The following is a 22,183-nucleotide window of genomic DNA, read 5'->3' on the forward strand; positions in this document are numbered from 1 at the left end:
ACATCGATGAGAAATAACAGGAAATTTCTTTAAATCCTAGGTCATTTTTTCTATATCCTTAACTAACATCTGTTTAACATCAACTTTCTTCTATTACTTCCATTCATCTATGTAGGTAATTAAGATTAAAAATAAACGAGTTAGAAAGCACAAAACTTGTATAAAAAGAGAAAAATCAATAAATTTTTAGTAGTTTATTATAAAATATGTATTTTAAACTTACTTTCGTCCGTCGGAAATTTCGAACAAAATAGATTATTAATGAACAATGCAAGAAAATGAACGAAAGAAGTCCTGCGTTGTTTAGAGTGACGAGATATCGCGGAGTAGTTCAGTGTGCAGACCAGCATCATAAAAACAATCTAGTACTAAAGTTACCAACACTCATACACGGGTACTGACTTTAAACTTTCTTTTATCCGCCACTGTATGTATACAAAACTTTTACTTTCTCAGAATTTTAATTTTGTAACTAAGGTATTTAAGTTAGATATTGAAAAATCGAAGCCAAAGAATACAACGTCGAGTTTAATGTCTATAATTTTGACAATTTTTATATAATATTTTACATAATCGAATTCAGACAGCGTAACTGAAGTATTTTTCTTAGGCTTCCTTCTCCGTTTCTGAAGTTAACAAGTACTGTAATAGCATTTACGTGAAAAACATAGCAGATGTGATTCTAATTAGACTGACGAGGTCGGAGAGCGCAATCTTCCTGAGCGCAACGAACAGTTTGTATCTTTGTAAATCAATTAATTGGAATATTAGCTTTTCTAGCGCGATTTATTTTCGGATGGATTGTATATTTTCTTTTTGCAGATTCGCGGCTGCGAAAAAAAGAAGCGCCCGCATAGAACCGGGAAAGTTGTAATTCCTGTGAATGTTATTCTGAGAAAGACAGTTACGAGACCTCTGTGAAATCATTCCCGTGGATTAGAATTCTTAATTTAAACGCGACCGTATCGTGATCCGAGGTAAAAGGAAAAAGGTGTAGAGGAAGGGAGACGATTCAGCGATTGGCAATTGCGGCAAAAGCCTCCATACATTATGCCGCATGAAATTAGAATCACGTACGTGCAGTATTCAGTGCTGGGCATATTTCAAATACTTGAATTTGAAATACAGTATTTGAAATACAATTTGTATTTTGTATTTTGTATTTAAAAAAAATTATTTAATATATTTTGTATTTCAAATACAATTTTAATTTATATTGTATTTAAAATACTAAAGAAATTATTGATAAAAATTCTTAACAACAATTAATATAGTAACTTAAATTTTTTTTATATGGTAATTAACGACAGTAAAAGTACTATGTTCAAGTTTTTAAGCAATAAGTCATCAGAGTCAAATTTCATAATCTCGCACAAGCAAATAGATTTCTCGTTTACTTGGTTATACAGGACAATAGGACTGTTAAAAAAGTGTAAGAGAATAAAACAACTTTTCTTTCTCTCTTTAAAAATAATGAGATAACCGTTGGAGAGGGGGGGGAAGTTTATTAACATTATATATTATTATAAAAGATTTAAAAGATTAAATTAAAAAGTATTTTGTATTTTAAATACAAATTAAAAGTATTTTTTGTATCTTGTATTTCAAATCGAAAGATTGAAAGTATTCTAAGATTGCCAGTATTTTGTATTTTGTATTTTGTATTTCAAATACTCTAATGATGTATTTTGCCCAGCCCTGTGGCAGTATCGTATGCGGTATGAATCTCAAGATTCGAAAGTGCTGTAATTTGAAACCTATGAAGAATCGTTGGTAATGCTTCGCAGTTCTTTTATTATTTACAATGTTGCGCTATTTGTCAAAGAGTTTAGTACAATTACATACTGTGACTCAAAGTAGAACCTCAAACTTGTTTATATACATCGGCTTGTTCATATATCGATTTACGCTATTACAAGTAAAATTTACTTTTCTCATTGCATGCGAATAAATAGAATCCACACACGATTCAATTGACTTCCTTTGCACATTGTGCAAGAATTTAATAAAATACAATAACGTGCATGATGGATTATTGTCAGATGTGCTCTCAAAATTTTCTCGAGTGGCTGAGTGGCAGTATTTTCATTCTTTTGAGGTGAGATTCACTCCAAAGGAGTGAAAATTCACTCCAAAAAATTTGAAGAATAAGTGGAGTAAGTAGAGCATCAGTTGGACCTTTCAATTAATTCGTTCATCTGTGATATACTTTACTAATAAGATTTATATCTGTGATATATTGATGTAAGACTTGATCGTCTTTCTGTTTATCATTTTATAAAAAAATTACCTTTCGGTATTTAAAGTAATTTCGTATAATTTTATAGTGTCTTTTTAAATAATTTAAAGTTTTATAATGTTTTCCGACTCCGACATGCGTATCGCAGTCTTCAGAAAGGATTCCGGAGATATCTTGGATATTTAAATCGTTTTTCCGCGCCTCTCCGTGAAAGTTCACGTTTCTCTTGTACGTTTACGGCACTACAAAAAAATCGCGGAACAAATCGCTCTTTTTTCCAGCTCGTGGCCTTTTCCGCGGGGAGCAACTCGGCCGCGTTCGCGGAACGGTCTGCAACTTGTTGCATTTGAACTTATTATTGGAGCCTTCGCGACTTCGAAGAAGCATGAGCGGGTTTAGTAAAAATGCAAACTTGTAATTTCTAGCAAGTAGACAAAAATAAGGAGAGGCAAGAAAGACGAAATCGCGAATAAGTGCGACTTCAATTGATATTTTTTCCACGAGAGAAAATGTATTTAGTTTGATTTATATTATTTTGATAATATTTTTATTTATATTTTCTTCTAATATTAATGTTTCACACACATTTCTGATATATTTACATTAGTTTTTAAGCTTTTGCGGTAACACTGAATCCATGTTATATTTATTACATAAGAATTACCTTTATTTTTCCTCATGCCTGCACGGAAAGAACAATTTTGCTGAATCTAGATCTGAAAATAATTTTTGTTCAATAATCAAAATAATTTAAAGTCAAAGTGATTGCTAGAATACTAAATTTATAGCGATGCTTATCAGTTTTAATATTCCAACAAATTATTTTGATAATTCAACAAAAAATTATTTTCGCATTTGTATTTAGCAAAATTTGTAGATCTTTCAACAAAACCGTTCTTTCCGTGTGCCATTAATACTTATTATAGTCATCGAAACGCTGACAGTTTTTTTTAAATTTCCTCGACAATGCACGGAAAGAACAATTTTGCTAGATCCAGAGCTGAAAGTAATTTTTGTACAACAATCAAAATAATTATACTGGAAAGTCACAATGATTGTTAGAATATTAAAACGTTTTACAGCAATGCTTATAATTTTTAACTTTCCAACAAATTATTTTGATGATCGAACAAGAATCATTTTTAGATCTGTATTTAGCAAAATTTTTAGACCTTTCAACAAAATCGTTCTTTCCGTGTGGGAAATATTTTATCGCGCGACGTGTTTACCAGCCATAAATTTTCTTCATCTATTCTTGCAATAATGTACGATACACCTATCGGGCATGCATTATAAATTAATTTGCCAGGATACCGTTTAGCACGGTAATTGCTTCTTGTTTAACAATAATATCGACACGTTTTTACGGGCCGACGCGACGGGGGAATATATATATAGACACACATGCTAGGACTACATTTAGTCACGTATCAATGCGAGCCTGTAATAATGAATTATCGTTCGCTAAGCAGTAATAACTGCTTGTTCGATGCGGTAATTATCGGCCGCGAACGGCAGCGGTAATCGTTCATTTAGCAATCGTTTGTTGTAGGCTAATGTAATGCAACATTAAGTCCACCGTCGTACTGATCTTTATCGCGGGCGGCGTTTACGATCTCTCTCTCTCTCTCTGTTTTCGCGACAGAATATGGGCGTTCCTCGCGCCACGGCCGATAAAACACGTGTTTCGGATTTTCCGCAATAAGTATAACGTATATATACAGCGACGGCATGGCGTTTTACGCGTTTGCTATAATTATCAATATTGTTACGCGACCGTCGCGCGCCGCCGCGCCGCGGCCGCGATCGAGGATCATACTTATACGTATAGGAATAATGCGCACTTAGGATAATTGATGAATAATCATCGCTGGAAAAACGTACGAGCTCGGCTGCAGCTCGTTACGATCATTGATTCATTACGATCGCAGTCGTGCCTCTATGTTTTTTTTCTTCCTTCTTATAAAGTCACAAGCCGATCGCGCGTTGGAAAGTATTATATATAATCCAACTTAAATTTCAGACACCAGATTTGTATATAAAGGAGTGAGAAGTGCCGCGGAATTATTTTCTTCGAGAGTGTTTATCAAATTTCAAAATTTATCCCGCCTTTTGGATGATTGAAAGTTATTAAGAGGCGGCTTTTCGAAGACCCCTTTTTGCGCCGTGCGCGTAATAATTTATGCATACATAGAAACGCGTATATAGCTTCGAATCGCTTCTCTCTGTCGATGAATCAATATTGAAATTTCAATGTTTGAACCGTTTGAGTGCTCACGACTGCTCGTACAGCTCATCAATGTCACTTTTTGCAAAACTCCACGGTTCTTATTCATCATCGCGCATAATAAGAGCTTGATTTAGAATCGCGCGGTATTTTATAGCGGTGTCCTTAGATGATGTCAACATAAATTATTTACAAGCTTGTCTCTTTCGAATTCGTATTTAAACTTTACTGTCGCGCATCCAAATTAAACGAGCCTTCCTTGGCTACATTGTTCACGTAACAATACGCATTATGGTATATGGTATAATAAAATCCTGTCCAAGTACACGGAAAGAACGATTTTGTTGAAAGACGTAAAATTTTTGCTAAAAACAGATCTGAAAGTAATTTTTTTGTTGAATCATCAATATAATTTGTTGGAACGTTAAAACTGATAAGTATTGCTATAAAACGTTTTAATATTCTAGCAATTAGTTTGACTTTCGCACAAAATAATTTTGATTATTGAACAAAAATTATTTTTAGGTCTGGATTCAGCAAAATTGTTCTTTCCGTGTATATATAAGATGTCGCAAAAGAACAGGAATTCAAACTACTAAGTATAGTTCTCAGGAATTCAAATTTTTCGATGCTAATATACGCACAGAAATCACATTTCTATGCTTATTCATGAGAAAAACGTTAGTATAATGAATAATCCTGGACAACGCAAATATTAGAAGCTACGAATAGACTTGAAATAAACCGGGATACGAAAATTGTATAGCATACATAGAAAAAAAATTAGTCTTAAATCAAGATAAATATTCTCATGTATGAGCAAGAATATTATAATCTTATAAAAGATTTTAATCTTGATTTCATTGAATTTGTATTGATGCAAGTATTACTTACGCTCTCCATTCAAGCTTAAAAATCTCCTACACACGGAAAGAATTTTATTGAAAATTCTAAAAATTTTGCTAAATACAAATCCAGCTAGATCTAAAAATAATTTTTTGTTGAATTATCAAAATAATTTGTTGGAATATTAAAACTGATAAGCATTGCTATAAAACGTTTTGATATTCTAGCAATCATTTTGACTCGCACAAAATTATTTTGATTATTGAACAAAAATTATTTTCAGATCTGGCTTCAGCAAAATTGTTCTTTCCGTGCACTATTAAATTCATAATGTCAAATTCTATTCAATTTGAATCATTTTTAATAATTCCTACAGGTTGCCACTAATTCAACATGTCGTTAGTTAAAACTATGGAGTTAATCAATTTAATTCACGAAATGTAGTAAGTTTGTCTCTAATTTAGTAGTTTGTCTCTAATTAGTTTATATTTACTAAATGCACATACGTTAATATAAACGTTGTAAAAATATTCTTTTATTTATATATGAGAATGTTTATCCTGATTTATAAGATAATTTATAAGACTAATTATTTTTTTTTGCATAAAACCGAAAATAAAGATACGACGTTAACTAAATTAATCAAAATTAAACTATAATGTCCGTTTTTACCAATGTAAGATTAATTTTAATCTTGGTTTTATACTTATACTTTTTATCTTTTTCTAATTCTAAGAATTAAAAAAAGCTAAAAAATAAAAAATTAGCTAGAAGCTTTGCGTCGATTTTTTGTGCCAAAGACCCAAGTGCAAATCCACTCGGAATAATGTAATCCTAAATCGATTTTAATTGATTATGGAAACGATCGTGGCTTTTCGGCAAAGGCAAAGGCAAATCACCGAGAATAACACTGTCCGAGAAAATCTCTTCTAATAGGCCTTTCGGAACCGCTGTTAAAAAAACTGTAGGTCCCATATATTTGCGAATATATGTATTGGGTTATCTGGAAAATTCCGCGGTTTTCTGCAAAAACCAGTTTGAATTTTGCCCTAATACCGAGTGAGGAAGCGCAATTCGGGTTTTTGATAAAAAAAAACAATCTTTTATTTAAACAATGCATTCATTCATATCTATTCATCAATGGGATATGTCTAGTATATTCGACCCTATAGTGCCCTAAAGATGTAGAATTAGAAATAACATTTTTGAAATATTATGCGTTTCTACTTCAGAAGGCAAGAACGCGTGTGAGGCGTATTGTTAAAGTAATGTATAATGTTGTATAAAGTAATGTTTAAGGACAAGTTACTCTTCAAGGTTTCTGATGATACAGTTTAGAGGTGGTTTGTGAAATTTCAATAAGGTTTTATTCTCGCTAAGACGAGGCGCGATCTGGACGTTCCCGCATTATGGATGATGAAAATCCTCGTTATAGAGTACAATAATTGGCAGAGAAATTATAAATTGCAAAAAATATCGTATATAACCACTCGTTCCCGTGAGTGAAAACCGCAGAACTTTCCGGGTGACCCAATAAAAGAGATCGCCTATACGCTGACAAGTGTATGCGGCACGTGAAGAGGAAGAAGAAGGAATAAAATAAACCGAGATTAAAGTTAATCTATAGAATTGGTAAAAATAGATCATCAGATAGATGTTGGAGAGACCGGCGAGCTTTAATCGGCGAACGAAACGCGGCGGCGCGGCGACGGGACGCGTTCGTGCAAATGTGAGCATTGCGCAAAAGAATTCTGTCACGGTGGTGGCGATGCGAAAGATATACAAAGCGACGGGAGTACGTTTGTGTGGTGCGCGATAATTCTGATTGCGCCTCCGCGACATTAATATCTGAGATTCTCACGTTGCCACCTCTGCATGCACTCGCCGCGGAATCGCGAATGAATGGGAGTCGCTCTGCGTTGCGTGCGGTATCGCGAGCGAGAAACTCGCGACGTCGTTTTTGCAATCGTATAATCATACTGGCCGCGGTTGCAGCGCGTTGGTCACTTGCCGATGCACGGAATTTTTCCTTGACTTCTCGCCAGTCCGATTACGATCGCGATATAATCGTGTAACAATGGCGTTTAGACTTTCTCACGCTATTCGCTATTCGGAGAAAAGGATCTCAAACGATTTCAATCTATCTTCGCTTGAGAAAGATCTTGATTGATTGGATAGCAGAGATGACTTTTTAAAAATATTTATTATAGATAAGGGAAGAGGGGAGGGGGAGGCAAATAGTGAGAGGACTGATAGGGGGCAAATAGTGTCACTTTAAATTTCTCCTCTTTCCCGGTAAAATTTTATTTTACTACTACTCGTTAATAGAAAGACAGTTCTCAAGCATCTAATCATCTTCTGAAAAAGCCGTAGAAATCAAAAGCCAAATATAGCTAGCGGAGAAGTTTAAAATTTTGCATTCGTGAAAATAAGGTAAAACCTGGATTTTTTTTGATATTTGAAGTTATATTTTCTTAATTGTTAAATCGTTGAATGAAATCTAACCCATTTTATATTATACGGTACCTTTTTCCTAGAATAGATATAATTCCTATGCTTGTATATTAATTTTATTTTTCTCAGTACAGTTTTAGGAAAAGGAAAAAGTAGCTCCTGGGGCAAATAATGACAATTTTTAGTTGGATAAATAATGACAAGTCAAAAAGCTTTTTTAATATTTGAACATGATTTTTCTAATTCATTTGGGATAATTTAAGATTAGTTACAAGGCAAGATCCAAAATAAATATGATTTTCAATAAGAAATAGCAAATAATGTTACAATTATTTATCAATAAATAAAAATTTATATATGATAGAGTATAGAAATTAATATCAATTACCTTATCTAATCAAAATGTCAAAAGAAAAATCAATTAGAAGCTAAGAATTATGTATTTTGTAATTGTCCCATTTATCCATAGTCCTATTTATCCATAGGGTGAGGCAAATAGTGACAAATGTAGGTTTCAGTTTTTATGAAAATCTAGCCCGTATACATGACTTATGGAAACTCCAATTAAGTTTTTTGTATATTTGAAAGTCAAAAACACTCTTTTAGTGAAAAATCATATTTTATAAACTTGAAATTAGGTTGTAGGAGAAAGGAAAAAATCTGTCACTATTCCCCCCCCCCCTCTTTTCTTACATATATTCACTACAGTTGAACTGGGCATTTAATGCTTTAACAATAAGATTAGTTAAAGTACATTAAAAAATAACACTTAATCAATAACACAGACGTTTTTTCTTCACGATGACTGTTCATTGCGATTATCTGAGAATCTACGTTTGAATCTTTGTTTTTGGTATTGTTACAACATTCAACAATGAACAGATTCTTTATATTAAACGACTAACCGATTCCATTTAAAATTTTAATTTGTAACATTGATGATGACCTGATGTAGGTCGAAACGTCTGTGTTATCGATTATATTTTTTAATGTACTTTAACTTTAATCTTAGAGCATTAAATACCCAGCTCTGGCTCATAGCTCACATTTATTTATTTTTATTTTGTCACTTTATTGAACCTATCATTATTTTATTATTTCAGTACAATTATTTATGAAATTTAATGATTCCATAATCTTTTATTATTGAAAGATCGTTGCGCCCCGTTCTATTTGCCAATTTGCTTTGCGAATTTCCATTTTTTGCGATATTTGCTTTATTTTAATTCGATTAAGCAATGAAAATTCTCGTAATGCTATCAACAAATTAGGGAAAAGCTACCTGAGTTACACACGCGACGCGAGTGAGAAGCATATATTTTTCTCACCGGCCGATATCTCATTCGCAAGAATTCCTGGAGACGTGATCCGGGGGCGCGAATCACCGCGCTGCTAAGGATCGGCACTGAATAGTAGAAATAAAACTCGTAAAGCATGACCGCGTACGCGGTTACACACGGCAGAAAAATGTTGGAAATGCGAACGCGCGAACGTGGAATTTGTGTAGGAATGATATAGTTTGTAAAATTTAGCCACTAATCCTTCGGCGAATCGTACACACACTTATACGTATACGATTCCAATCTATATTCGTGCAAATGACTTACTTTATTCACAACTTATCGTCCCGTCGTAAATTTTTAGGCACCACTGATAAGGCAGCGACTAATTTTAGACGATGACTATCGCTCGCCGAGCGGTTGATGCAATTTAAATCCATCTCACTCGACTACTATGAATATTTATGAAAGAATTCAGTCGAAAAACCTGAGGACTTTAGAGTTGATGTTTCGTCGGGAAAAATTCCGGGAAGATATAACTTCACATTACTTGAAAAGAACTACTCTAGATAGGCAACGCGCTGCGGAAGCCCGTTTGTATAATTCATGTGGACACAACTTTGAACTTTGTTTTTTAACTACTTATATCCCTAAAGTGTAGAAGTACAGTAGAGTATATAAACTTTACTTTTTATCTCTTTTAACATAAAAATTACTTCGAATCCTATTTTATTTGAAATTATATATACATACATATATATTTTTAATATAATCATAGAAAATCCGTTATAAAATTATAATTTAAGATTTAATGTTTCAAGCAAAATTCGTTTTTATTGCCATCAGACAACATGATTGTGTTTTTCATAAACACAAAAAAAATCGATAAACTTGAACCTACGTCTCTAAAGTGTAAAATTCCGGGAAGATATAACTTCACATTACTTGAAAAAGAAATACTTTAGATAGGCAACGCTGCGGAAGCCCGTTTGTATTCATGCGAACACAACTTTGAACTTTGTTTTTTAACATATCCCTAAAATGTTGAAGTAGTAGAATATACAAACTTTACTTTCTATCTCTTTTAACATAAAAATTACTTTGAATCTTATTTTATTTGAAATTATAAATGTATATATATATTTTTTTTAAATATAATTATAGAAAATTCATTATAAAATTATAATTAGAGATTTATTGTTTCAAGCGAAATTTGTTTTTATTGCGATCAGACGACATGATTGTATTTTCGATAAACACAAAAAAATCGATAAACTTGAACCTAAGTCTCTATATCCTCTATGAACAACTCGAGATTCGAGTATTTAGGCCGCCAACACAGTGTGGGCACAGAGCACATTACACGTGCATCCGTTATCGCGGCCTTCCACGCTCGACTAAATAATATCTTGGGCATCCTTCGCCCTTAATGGACGAGCCGAGTCTCGCTTATCTCTGATTTAAAGCGGAGGATAATACTTTCGATCGTTTCGCCGTCGTATAAGAATGCATCTGGCGGTCGGTGAGTCAGGGGTTCGGTGCACGAATAAGAATTCGACCTTATGTCCGCGTTGCCTTCCTTCGCTCCCTTTTCTTTTTCCTTCTTCTCTCTCTCTCTCTCTCTCTCTCTCTCTCTCTCTGTCTTACTCCGCCGTCTGGGTATATAATAAAACGATTGGGGGAAAGCAAATGAATATTAAGACGATTACTTTAATGGATTTTGATTGAAACGATTTTATCGGGGCAATGAAAGTAAATATCCGCGCTCGCCCGAATTACAACTTGGAGCGATTGCATCTTTAAGCTGCACCTTCGGTCATTTATTTAAATTAAATTCACGCTCGCGACGGCAATTACGGAGGAAGATATCTCGCTCGCCGAAAAATTCATGAGAAATAATCGGAGTAATGTTCACTGCCGCGTTTTATTAATTGCGATACAACTTGAATCTTTATTTTTTAATTATTTATCATTCTAACGATCGAGGGCTCTTTGATTCTAAAAAAAAATCTGACATTACCTCCTTCGGCTAGCTCGTTTCAATTGTCAATTAATTGCGCGATTTCGCACGAGAGGCACTCGCGGTAACTGTCGGAGGAATTTCAATTAAACGTTACATGACGCGGCGGTACATATTCACACCCTGCGCGTGGATATATTAAAATGGATATATGAAAATTTATCGTGCAAGACGCGGAGCGTCTCTAAATTTTCTACGACGCGGCGCGATGCGATGCGGTTGTGAGGAAGTTCAATTTACTTTTAGACGTCATTAATTCTTGCGAAATTCAATCTCCCAGGTCTCGCAACGCGTAATCCACTTCGTCGCGAGAAGGCGGGACTTAATTTTCGAAGCGGTACTCGATTATTATCCGTTGCCCATTCAACGCGGGCAACACGAGACTATGGACAAGGACGGAGATGAGACGACGTGCGTTATACAGATTTAATCAAGCCGAGAAAGTTCGAATATAAGAATTCGTTTATGAAATCGAAAAGTGGAATTAACGCGGCGCGTCGCTCCGTCTCCGCGACGATGATTGACGTCAGATGCTTGAGAAATACCTAACATAAAATAATAATAAAAAAACTACTAATAAAAATTAACAAAATTGACGCTGAAACTAATAAGAGTCAAGGAGAGTAATAATAACTATTATATACTGAAAACACAAACATAATTTGGTTTTAAAATTTCATGAAATATTTTGTATTTGTGGTGACTATAATTGCATGGTAAAAAAATTATTGTTAGGAGCACTATTTTTATAGTTATTATTACTATAATGTTAGTAATAATGAACTTATGTATATATATAATTCTACCAAATGTAAACAAATTTTACTATAAATTATAATAATTTCTAATATTAATATAGTAAAATATCAAAATATGCATGAGACAAATGAAACAAATATATTTATGTAGTAAACTGCAATTATAGTAAGTATAACTATTTTCTTAACATTCGCTTGCTATTTATATTGTAATAATAACTAAAAAATAAGTAAACAAAAAAGTAATAATTTTACAATCATAATGTATAACCATAATGCATTGTTAAAGCAGCTATAAGTTGCATGGTTAAATTGATTATAATTTTATAGTTGTCCCCAAAATTCACTACAAATTATAGTTAAATTATGGTTATTCCAAATATATTTTTCTCTCAGTGTTAGAACAAATATGAAAGCAATCGGAATTATATAAATAGTATATTTCTCTCAATGGAGTTATCTAAAATACCGCCGTTAAAAACAAGCAAATTAGAAATTAATGATTAGCAAAATAAATCGTTTTCCGAACTCAGTTAGACTTCAACAGTTTCGTGATCTCTCGTTGACAATCATCAGCGGGATACCGTTAAAACAGTTACACAGTCGTCGAAAGTGATGACAATGGGGATCAAATCGAAAGCTGTATACACGGCAGATGCGAAATAAAAGATTCAGGATAAGCCGCACGAATTTCAGCGCGCAACAATAGCTTGACGACGTGGATCGCCTTGCCTCAAGGTATAGGACTCTCTCGCTACTGCTTAATTGAAGTTTAGATTAAAATGCAAATGTCCAATATATATGCGAGCTGACGTGTGACAGCGAGGCCCTTGACCGATCGGAATATCAACGGTATAGATATGGAGACACATACCACGTATCGAATTACTTGCTAATCTTCTGCGTCAATTTAAAAGAAATTGTATTTTGCACTTCAATTTAAAGAGAATTCTTCCTTCCTTCATCGCGCCACAATTATGATACAGTAACCTTTCAAACGCTATAGCTTAAATTGGAAAGTGAAAATCAATCTCCGGCTAAATGCTAAAGAAAATATTTTGAAATATAATTAAAAAAAAACATTCTAAATTTCTTCTTTGTAGGAATATTTGTTAATCCTTGAAAATCTATTTGTGGTCAACTCTTTTCCAGTATAATTTTTATATCATTTTTTATCCGATCTTGTCTCTTCTTATAATTCATGTGTATTTCATGATTTAAAAGATCAATATACTTTGTTAGATATAAAAAAAAATATTCTGAACTATAATAGAAAAAAACATTCTAAATTTCCTCTTTGTAGGAATATTTGTTAATCCTTGAAAATATCTATTTGTAGTCAACTCTTTTCCAGTATAATTTTTATATCATTTTTTATCCGATCTTGCTATGTCTCTTCTTATAATTCATGTGTATCTCATGATTTAAAAGATCAATTATACTTAAGTATATTTACAAATACATTATGATATTAATCAGCAATATTAATGTATCTATTAGCTATCATTACGATTTGCCGCGACATAATTTTACAAAAAGAGTTAATTACGCGGGGAGACGTGGAATATGAACGGTGCAATGAAGGGTCAACGACAACGGTCTGTTTCCTTTTTACATCGCAGTGTCCGGATTTATGAACATCAACCTCGTAATTTCTCGTGCTTCTTGCTTGGCTCTTAAGTGCATCCGGTTGCTTGTCGACAAAGTCACTGACGTATACATACATAATTTGCGATATTGGCAAATCGAGCAAAACGAATTCAAAATATAATGACGCGGTTTCGGATAATAAAATGTAGCAAAACAATCACGATCTATGCATGCCTGATTGTTCCCATTTTTTGGAAAAATTATAGAAAAATTTAGAAGCGTTATTAACAGATGTCAGGTAATCAACAATTTTATTTACCAAGCTTATACAGGGAAAATTACGCACAAAAACTATGAAATGTATCATATGTCAATATTGTAGTTTGATTTTCTTTTTCTGTATTCCATTAATCTTGTTTATAAAGGACGTCGGTATACGAGATAGAGAAATTTGAGACACTGAAAGCAGAGCAACTTTGATTTCACCGACTTTTACGTCGCTGTGACGTTTGTGTTCCAAACGTTAACAAATGCATTCCACATAAAATAAAACTTAATTTCGCAACCCAGAGAAAAAGGTTTCTTTAGATTTAGAATTCCTATTTATTCGACTGATATTTGTTTCATTGAAACAACATGTTTATATACGAAACATTGTTTATTTGAATAAAAATTTAGTTGTTTCGTTCAAAAAACTTCTGCTATATATTTGACGGAAGTAACACTATATTTATTTGAAGTAATATCTTTCAACCAAATCATGTATTATTTGATTATAATAAATACGAACAAAGAAACAAATAATAATTTATTTATGTGAAAATAGCAAATCTTTTCACATACGTTGTTCTATGCAATTTATTTAAGACAAAGATATGCATTGTTTCAAATTCAAAGAATCGTACTTATTGATTAAAACATTGGTTTGCTTGGACCATTCTAAATAACAAATTTGTTTGAATACAATAACATTTATTAAATCCAAAGAAATCGTTTTCTCTGTGTAAAAAGTGTATTAGGTAATTATAGTGTTGCACTTCGCTTCTTCGAACACGAGCAAATACTTTTGCCGAATCGATTATCGTATCTCTCATATCTCGGCATTTTCTCTTCGTTTGTCCGAAAAATCCGGTCAAAGTCGCCGTAGATCCTTTCTTCGTTGCACAAAAGCGCGCATTCGTGCACACTCGCGGAGAGAGACGTGCGCGCGATTAAGGCGGAGAGAGAAACCGTGTGTAAATCGAAAGGCGCGGGGAGAGAGAGAGAGATGGGGAGACAGAACGGCAGGTTCCTCTCGTGCAAGCCGGAGGAAGAGACTAAGAGAGCCGGACGGCGAGAGCGAGAGAGGGAAGGCTTCGACCTCGCACGCTCGCTCGCGCGGCTTTACCGGAGTAAAGTGCTCCTCGGCTCGCTCGATCCTGCGAGGCCTCCGAGGAAGAAGCCGCTCGCTCTCGCGAGATCGTCCTCGGGAGATCGCGATCTCTTTTCCTTCTCGATTGTGCCTCCGAACCCGTGTTCCTCAGTCATTAAATCCGGTATAATCACAGCGAGGATTCCCTCTCGTCTCTATCGTTATGCGAGAATCAACTTACGTTGCTTATCTTAAACGTACTTTCATGAGTGCGGGGCACGTATTATGGAAACTGTGGACCCGGAATGGATTCCGAGATCGACGTTATTCCGTTCTCCCTAAAAAAAAAGTACCACAGAAAATCTAAAGAATGATTGAGCAATTCCGATTGCGGAATCCATTCCGAACGGTTCCATAATACGTATCTCTGGAATCGTTTTCGTGTATCTGTTATATATTCAAGTAGGATCAGAATCTAGCTTCCTTTTGCTTTATTTGTAAGAGAGTGTAACAGAAGCGAACAGGTCTCTGTTGTCCTTATTTGCTAATTAGTTATCAGATTTTATCATATTTCTACTTGGGAATATTTCATTATCAATTTTGTGTATCATATTGAAACATTACGATCAATCTTCCCGCAATCTTTACTTTTAATAACACCGTATTTAAAGGGAACGTATATAAAGAGAACGCGGTAAATCCTTTACCGGGTCAACGTCACTTACCGTTAGGAAGATGAAGCGCATTATAATTCTTATTTTCGTTATTTTCTCATATAAAATTTTAATTTCTTAAATTCGTTACGAGCACTTTGGGTCAATACGAATATCGTCGCTTACTCCGAACTGGTTTTTCGTACGCTTAAGGAAAGCTCGTGTAATTTCAGAAAAATTTTATATACTTTAGAAATTTTTTCTGAAATATTTTATACACGCGGAAAGAACAATTTTGCTGAATTCAAATCTGAAAATAATTTTCGTTCAATCATCAAAATAATTTTGTACGAAAGACAAAATAATTGCTAGAATATCAAAACGTTTTATAGTCAATATCAGTAATAACGTATTATAGCTTATCAGTTTCAACATTCTAACAAATTATTTTGATGATTCAATAAACAATTATTTTCAGATCTGCTTTTAGCAAAATTTTTAGACCTTTCAACAAAATCGTTCTTTCCGTGTACATAAAATCAGGAGACACGGTAGTGGCTTGGTGTCAAAGGTTTAAACTAAACAAATGTAAAAAGAATAAATAAAATTATATCAGTACTATTTTTGATATACTTAATATAATGTGTATTCTTTCTCCACTTCAAAAGACCGACACTCCTGGAATCCGTAATAAAACTGATCTCGTCATGAATCTGAAGTAAAAGCAATGTCGATCCGCGACTTCGGGATGGAAGGAAATGACGAATTAATAAAGTTCGCATTTTCAAGGTGTATCTCGCGTTCGTCCTTCTACCTGCCGTCACTCGACCGAACGACTGCTCGGTCGTTTTAGTTTCGCGCGCAAATAGTCACGCGCGCACCACGCACCGCGCTAATTTATTCTATTACATTGCTGCTACTCTACCTGGTCGGGGGGTACTACCCGATCGCGAACAGCGTGGACGATCAATCTTTCCCCATGTCTCAGAGATCGCGAGTGGCAGGTTTTGCGACAGCGTCGATACAGCGCGCGCAGCGCGAGGAAATAGCGACGCGACGCCCGACGGCCGCGGCGGCGGGCCGATGGTTCGCACTGCCGAGAGGTAACTGGAAGTAAGTGGCACGAGCTGTCGCGTGCAGCCACGCCGCTGCACCGCGGAACGACAACACAACGTAACAGGTGCGTGCTGGTGGCGAGGAAGGGCCCGATATGCATATACGCGTGTGATGATGCGTGTATGCGTGCGCGTGTATATATATTATACTGTATATGTGTAGGCCGTATAGGGATGGGATTGAGTCGATATCGCGCGGGCCTACACTTGTAAGACGTGCTCCATCAGCATCCGCCGCGCCGGCATCTTATAAATCGCCGAAAAAAATATTGCTCGGCAATAATTGCATCACCTTCGCAAATCGTCGCGAGCTGTACACACGGATAATCGGAAGCTGTAGGGTAATTCCGGTATGTATACGCCGCGCGAGGATTTAAGGTAAACGTATCAGTGACTGAACGTGTATCTATATAACATGTACACAAAAATTTATTTTTAAATGATTTTTTTCATAATATTATAATTTAATTGTAATCTTTAAATATTTTTACTATTAAATTTTGATATTATAATAAAAAAAGTATTTGAGATTAATAAATTTTGTGTACGTGTTCAGATATACATACATGTTCAGCCACTGGTACGTTTACCTTATGTCGCAGAAGACAAAAAAAATAGAAGAAGTGAAAGTAATTTTCTCGCACCTGTTATATACCTTTATGTTATATATTAGTATTGTGTTATGATTTCAGTTTTTTTACTGTTAATATTTACAAAATTATTGTAAGTTGAATCGATTTATCACTGTAATAAGTAGCGCAACCATAAGTTATAATCTACTTAAAATGATTATTGTAGGGAATATAAAAGGCTTCGTGGTTATTTCGTGGTACATAAGTGTAGAGGAATTGTAAAGGATAGAGTATAGCAAAATACAGGTGCTTAGCTCTTTAGATTATTTGTATATTTTTTGAATTATTATTCATTTTACCCGTGAGTAGCCGTGTAATCCACCCATATTTTTATACGACAAAAATGCAAGGGTTTAAAGAATTTTTTTTAAATATAAAAAATAAATATTTTAGATTCCTAATATTTTTTTCATAGTAGTAGACAATCTACAGTTTTTACTGGTATAGTTCGTTTACCTTAACCATAATTTAATAATACCTGATAAATTAAGTTTTTAATAGGTGCGGCGTATATACCGGAATTACCCTATGGGTACTCCGTCAAATTGGCACCGCGCTTCTTCACTGCTTCTTCTTATAAATCCGAAAAATGTTGTTAAGAGAAGTACCATTGTTATCTCACAGCACTTTGAAATTGTTTTTAGTTTTAACGCTAGAAATACAGTAATTATTTGATTTCTATTTTTCAGATTAATATTTTATTTCTTGCATAAAGAATGAAATTTTGAAGTTTTTGATTTTTCAATAATTATATCTTTATACTGATGAAATATTTCGTCTTTCATCAGTTTTTTTTCTTTATTTCCGTAATAATTTATTTGCTTAGTCCCTTTATTCTTATTAATGAATAAGGAATGTTGATATCTCTATTATTAAAATCGAATTAAAATAAACTGGGGCGATTTTTTGTCCAATGTTAATTAATTAAGTAATTCAAAACTACATTGCATTTTTCACATTGCAATATTTTTTATAATAAAAAATATGCAATGTGAATTTACAAAGTAAGTGATGTGACTGATATTCTAATTGATTATGATTAAAGTTAATTTAAGTTGATGTAGAATTAAATTTATGAAAGATCAAATGGCTTCTAACTTGTTTTTTGTAAACTCTCTCTTTGTTATATTACAAACGTTAAAAGTGTAGTATCTTTAATTCTTATTTAAATAGTTCTTAAAATAATATTTTGTTATCTTGCTCTAAATAAATAAAATATTATTTAAGTGACTTTTATTACTATTCTTTTATTACACGATTATAATATCTCCTAATTTCCTTCAAATTGCTGCGTGTGTGCTATTTTAATAATTATTCAAACCAAATAACTCGTTTCAAAATCATTTCATTATGTGTTCTGCATTACTCGATTTAAACGATCGAAAGCGGCCGCGTGAGATTTATCGATTAAATTGTTATCCGTTTATCGGTTTCGTTTGATTAATCGATTGAGTCTCGGTGGTTTATGCCTTGATCGATTAATCGGCCCGTTCCCATTGATCGGATAAACGATTAAACCAGTAATCTCTCACGTGGCTTGATAGATTCAATCGGATAATCGGCTAATTGCATTCGATAAAATTTTTTTTTCATTTATTGTTCGCTTTGCCTTTATAGAAAGCTTAATATTATATATATATATACATATATATAGATTTCTACAATAGTTATCGGAGAAAGAAATGACATTAATTTTTTTGGAGGAGATTCGGTTAACGTCGTGGTTATCTTTCGTAAATTTGTTACTAGGTACTCCTAGACAAAGGAATAAGATATTCCGATGTCTGCAAAGCGATTTGACGTGTCATGAAAGTCAATTACATCGATAGAAATCGCAATGTCGCGGATGACCGATTGATTTCGTTGAAATCACGTGTTCTTTTTTTTTTCTCCACTCGCGCCCACGCAACAACACTCGAACATTTCGCCAGGCCGACTCTTTGGCGACAATCATTTTTGAAAGCGCGCTCCCGCGGTTACGCGCGCGCAATCGATCAATCGAGTAAGCGGGCGCGACCCGCCCGCGCGCGACGCGTTGCGAGTCCGATCGAGCAGCTGACGTTCGACGACTCTGCGGCGCGAAACTCCGTTCTCCGCTCTCCTCGCTCTCGCGGTCCCCATGATTTCGCAAAAATTGTCGTTTTCGATCGTAAGCCTCATCGAGATGGTATGCCGAACACGATTGACGTAAACAAAGACCGAGAATGATACTGTCATCCCGCATTTCGCTAAACGATGACTCACGAGCTTGAAATTCGATTAAGCCGGCGGCACTATTTTGCACTCGTATCCGTGAGGTGAATAAAGTCACGGCACCTCGTCGTTTAACGTAAAATATATTAAATTTCGTGGCGTTCGTTCAATTTTTATGTTCCGACTGTATCAAATATCGTTCTCGAGAATCGAGAAGTAAAAAAAGAACGATCTCTCTATCTCTATATTTTTCTCTTCCTTTTTCTCTCTTAAGCGACAATAAATATACTTGGCAATAAATGTCTAATAAAAACGCATGTCCTAGAAGCGGGCAGTTGCCGTTAGCCGGGTGAAATGGGCGAATACAAAATCGAGATCTCGACGAATTAGAGAATCACTAACGCCGAACGGGAATCACGTGTCGCGCCTTCGCACGTGTCTCTATATACCGATGAAGTCCGGGCAACTCTCGCGGCGGTCAGCTTACGCTACGCGGCTCGCTTTCCTCCGCGGGTGATATCACGTACTAAAAATCCGCTCGCTTCAACCTGATCCATCCATCACGCCGTATATAATCCGCATTCTCGATGTCCCGTCATTCCATCCCTCCCTTCCTTTTCCACATCGCGAAGATCGCGCTTTAATTATCCCTATATGTCGCACGCACTGGAAACATCGCGAGGGATCTCCTTCCAGAGTGTGTTACACAATTTGATTTATAGAAAATTTCTTCGAATATACCGATTAGCACTCAATTCTAAATGTCAACTCTTTAATTTCTTATTAAATGTCAACGGAGAAAGTCAACTTATTTTTGAAATATAGAATTTACCAAAAGCGATGACCATGACATAGTTAAGAATCGTCATTTTTTTTTCGTGAACTCAACATTTTCAATGACTTATAATTATTAATTGTTTATATGACTTATCTTATTGCTCTTAGGAGTATCTATGTCATCCCAGAGCACGTATTATAAAGTTTTTTTTTATATTACTACAATTATATTCCCTCTTTGCTTCCTTTCTGTCCGTTTTCCCTTTATTTTTCATTGCAAAAGCTAAATGTGCCAAGATGTATACTTTATTATATATTTTGCCACAGACTTTTATCTCTGTCTGACTAAGTGTAGGCGATTTTTCCTGAAATACAATCAGTTTCCTTCCCGTCGGGTTGTCCGTCAGTCCGTACTCCGCGCGTATCGCATAGTCCGGCCAAGGTATATACCGTCGAGGATCTCGTTCTCGGCGAGACGTGGATACCCCCCCGGCGAACCGCGACAAGGCGATCTCTTACACTCACCTGCGAGTATTCTCTCGTCAACGCGCCCGCGCGCGTACACTTGTCGCCTTGCGTTTGGCGGTGGCTCTTTTCACAGGTTCCCTCCTCAACTACTGCCGCAGTCTCGGCCGGAGTCTCGGTCGTCGTCGCGAGCGTCGTGGAGCACAACAGCCGGCGACGCACCTCGGCGCGGTATCGCGTAACGCTGATGATGATGATGACGGCGATGACGACGACGGCGACGACACACCGCACTGTTCGCGACTGACAATGAGATGCGGCCGCGGCCGCGACCGGCGGCGGCGGCGGCGGCGGCAGCAGCAGGAGCGTTTCCCTCGCGCGCGCACTCGCGGCGCGAGCTCATTTGCGGCGCCGCGCGGGTACGCGAAGGCACGCGCGAATCTCCTGGTCCTGGGGTCCTGGTCCCCCCACGGGACTCGGACGGCCCGGACTAGCTGCGGCTAAGCGGCTGCAAGCGGCGTGTGGTCCAGAACCGCGTGTGCGTGCGTGCGTCCGCCGCGCGCACCGTCTGACCTGACCTGTCGTGCGTCGTGTCACACACGCGTATATATATGCGGCGCGGAGCTACTCCACTATATACCAGACCTCAATGATTCCGCGTCAGCTGCTCGTCGCGGCTCGCAGCTGCACTGAAGTTCCGTTGCGAACTTCCACCACCGTGTCCGCGCGCGGAGTAACAAAGATCGCGCGCGGTCACCAAGAGAGAGAAAAAGACTGAAGGAAAGGAGGGAAGACGTAAGCGCGCTGGCGGTGGTAGAGTAGCAGTGGTTGTGGTGGTGGTGGTGGCAGCGGCCGCGGAGCAGGAGAAGGAGGACGTCGCGGCGGCGACGGCGGCGGCCGCGGGCCGCGGGCCGCGGCGCGACGACGGAGGGCCGGAGCGGAGAGTGGTCTTCCTCGCGAGAGAGTATAGAGCTGTAGAGACCGAGAGACCGGAGGAGGAATTGGGCGCCGAGGGAGGTCGGAGTGAGCGGGAGAGCGCGTGCACGTGCGACGCGAGATCCGCGGTACGCGCGAATAGAGGTGATTGTCGCAGGTGCAAAAAAAAATGACTTAGTAATAGTAGCTAAATTTCAATAGCTAAATCAAACTTACAATTAGCTATAAGAGCTACCGTCTTAGAGTTATTGCTAAGTTCTGGCTATTCATATCTTAAAATTGCCGTGTTACTTGCGTTGAAGCCTCTTTTCCCCTATGTTTAAAAATTCATATCTTCCAGAAAAATAAAGATATAAACTTCTTTCTGGGCTCATCTTAAAGATGAATTATGTGGCTATTTTTTAAAAAATCGTAATTTTATTTAAAAATGGCCGATTTAAAATGGCCAATTAAAACGTCATTTTTTTGAAAATTGTTAAAATTTGTTTAATTAAAATATTACTGGAAGATGTATGGAATTTAATACGCATCGCGCGAAAAGCGTCATTTTTTTTGAAAATGAATTTTTTATCAAAAATTGTTAAAATTTGTTTAATTAAAATGTAAATTGGTATAAATGTTATTGGAAGATGTATGGGATTCAATAC

General features: G+C 36.0%; 1 protein-coding gene across 2 annotated transcripts in view; it reads right to left on the bottom strand.

Moving 5' to 3' along the window:
* The window catches only part of LOC105448325 (BMP-binding endothelial regulator protein), a 77,176-nt gene extending 56,277 nt beyond the window's left edge, over nt 1–20,899 (bottom strand). The window contains exon 1 of one of the 2 annotated variants that reach the window (XM_011686829.1): nt 20,661–20,899. The gene's annotated coding sequence lies outside the window, so the exon portion shown is untranslated. Of the gene's footprint in view, nt 1–16,343; nt 16,413–20,660 lie in introns of those variants that run through there. The other variant, XM_011686830.1, reaches the window with a different exon arrangement.
* Nucleotides 20,900–22,183: the final 1,284 nt, after the last annotated feature.

This window comes from Wasmannia auropunctata, unplaced genomic scaffold, assembly GCF_000956235.1.
Source record: "Wasmannia auropunctata unplaced genomic scaffold, wasmannia.A_1.0 LD336088.1, whole genome shotgun sequence".
In the NCBI taxonomy this organism is placed as follows: domain Eukaryota; kingdom Metazoa; phylum Arthropoda; class Insecta; order Hymenoptera; family Formicidae; genus Wasmannia; species Wasmannia auropunctata.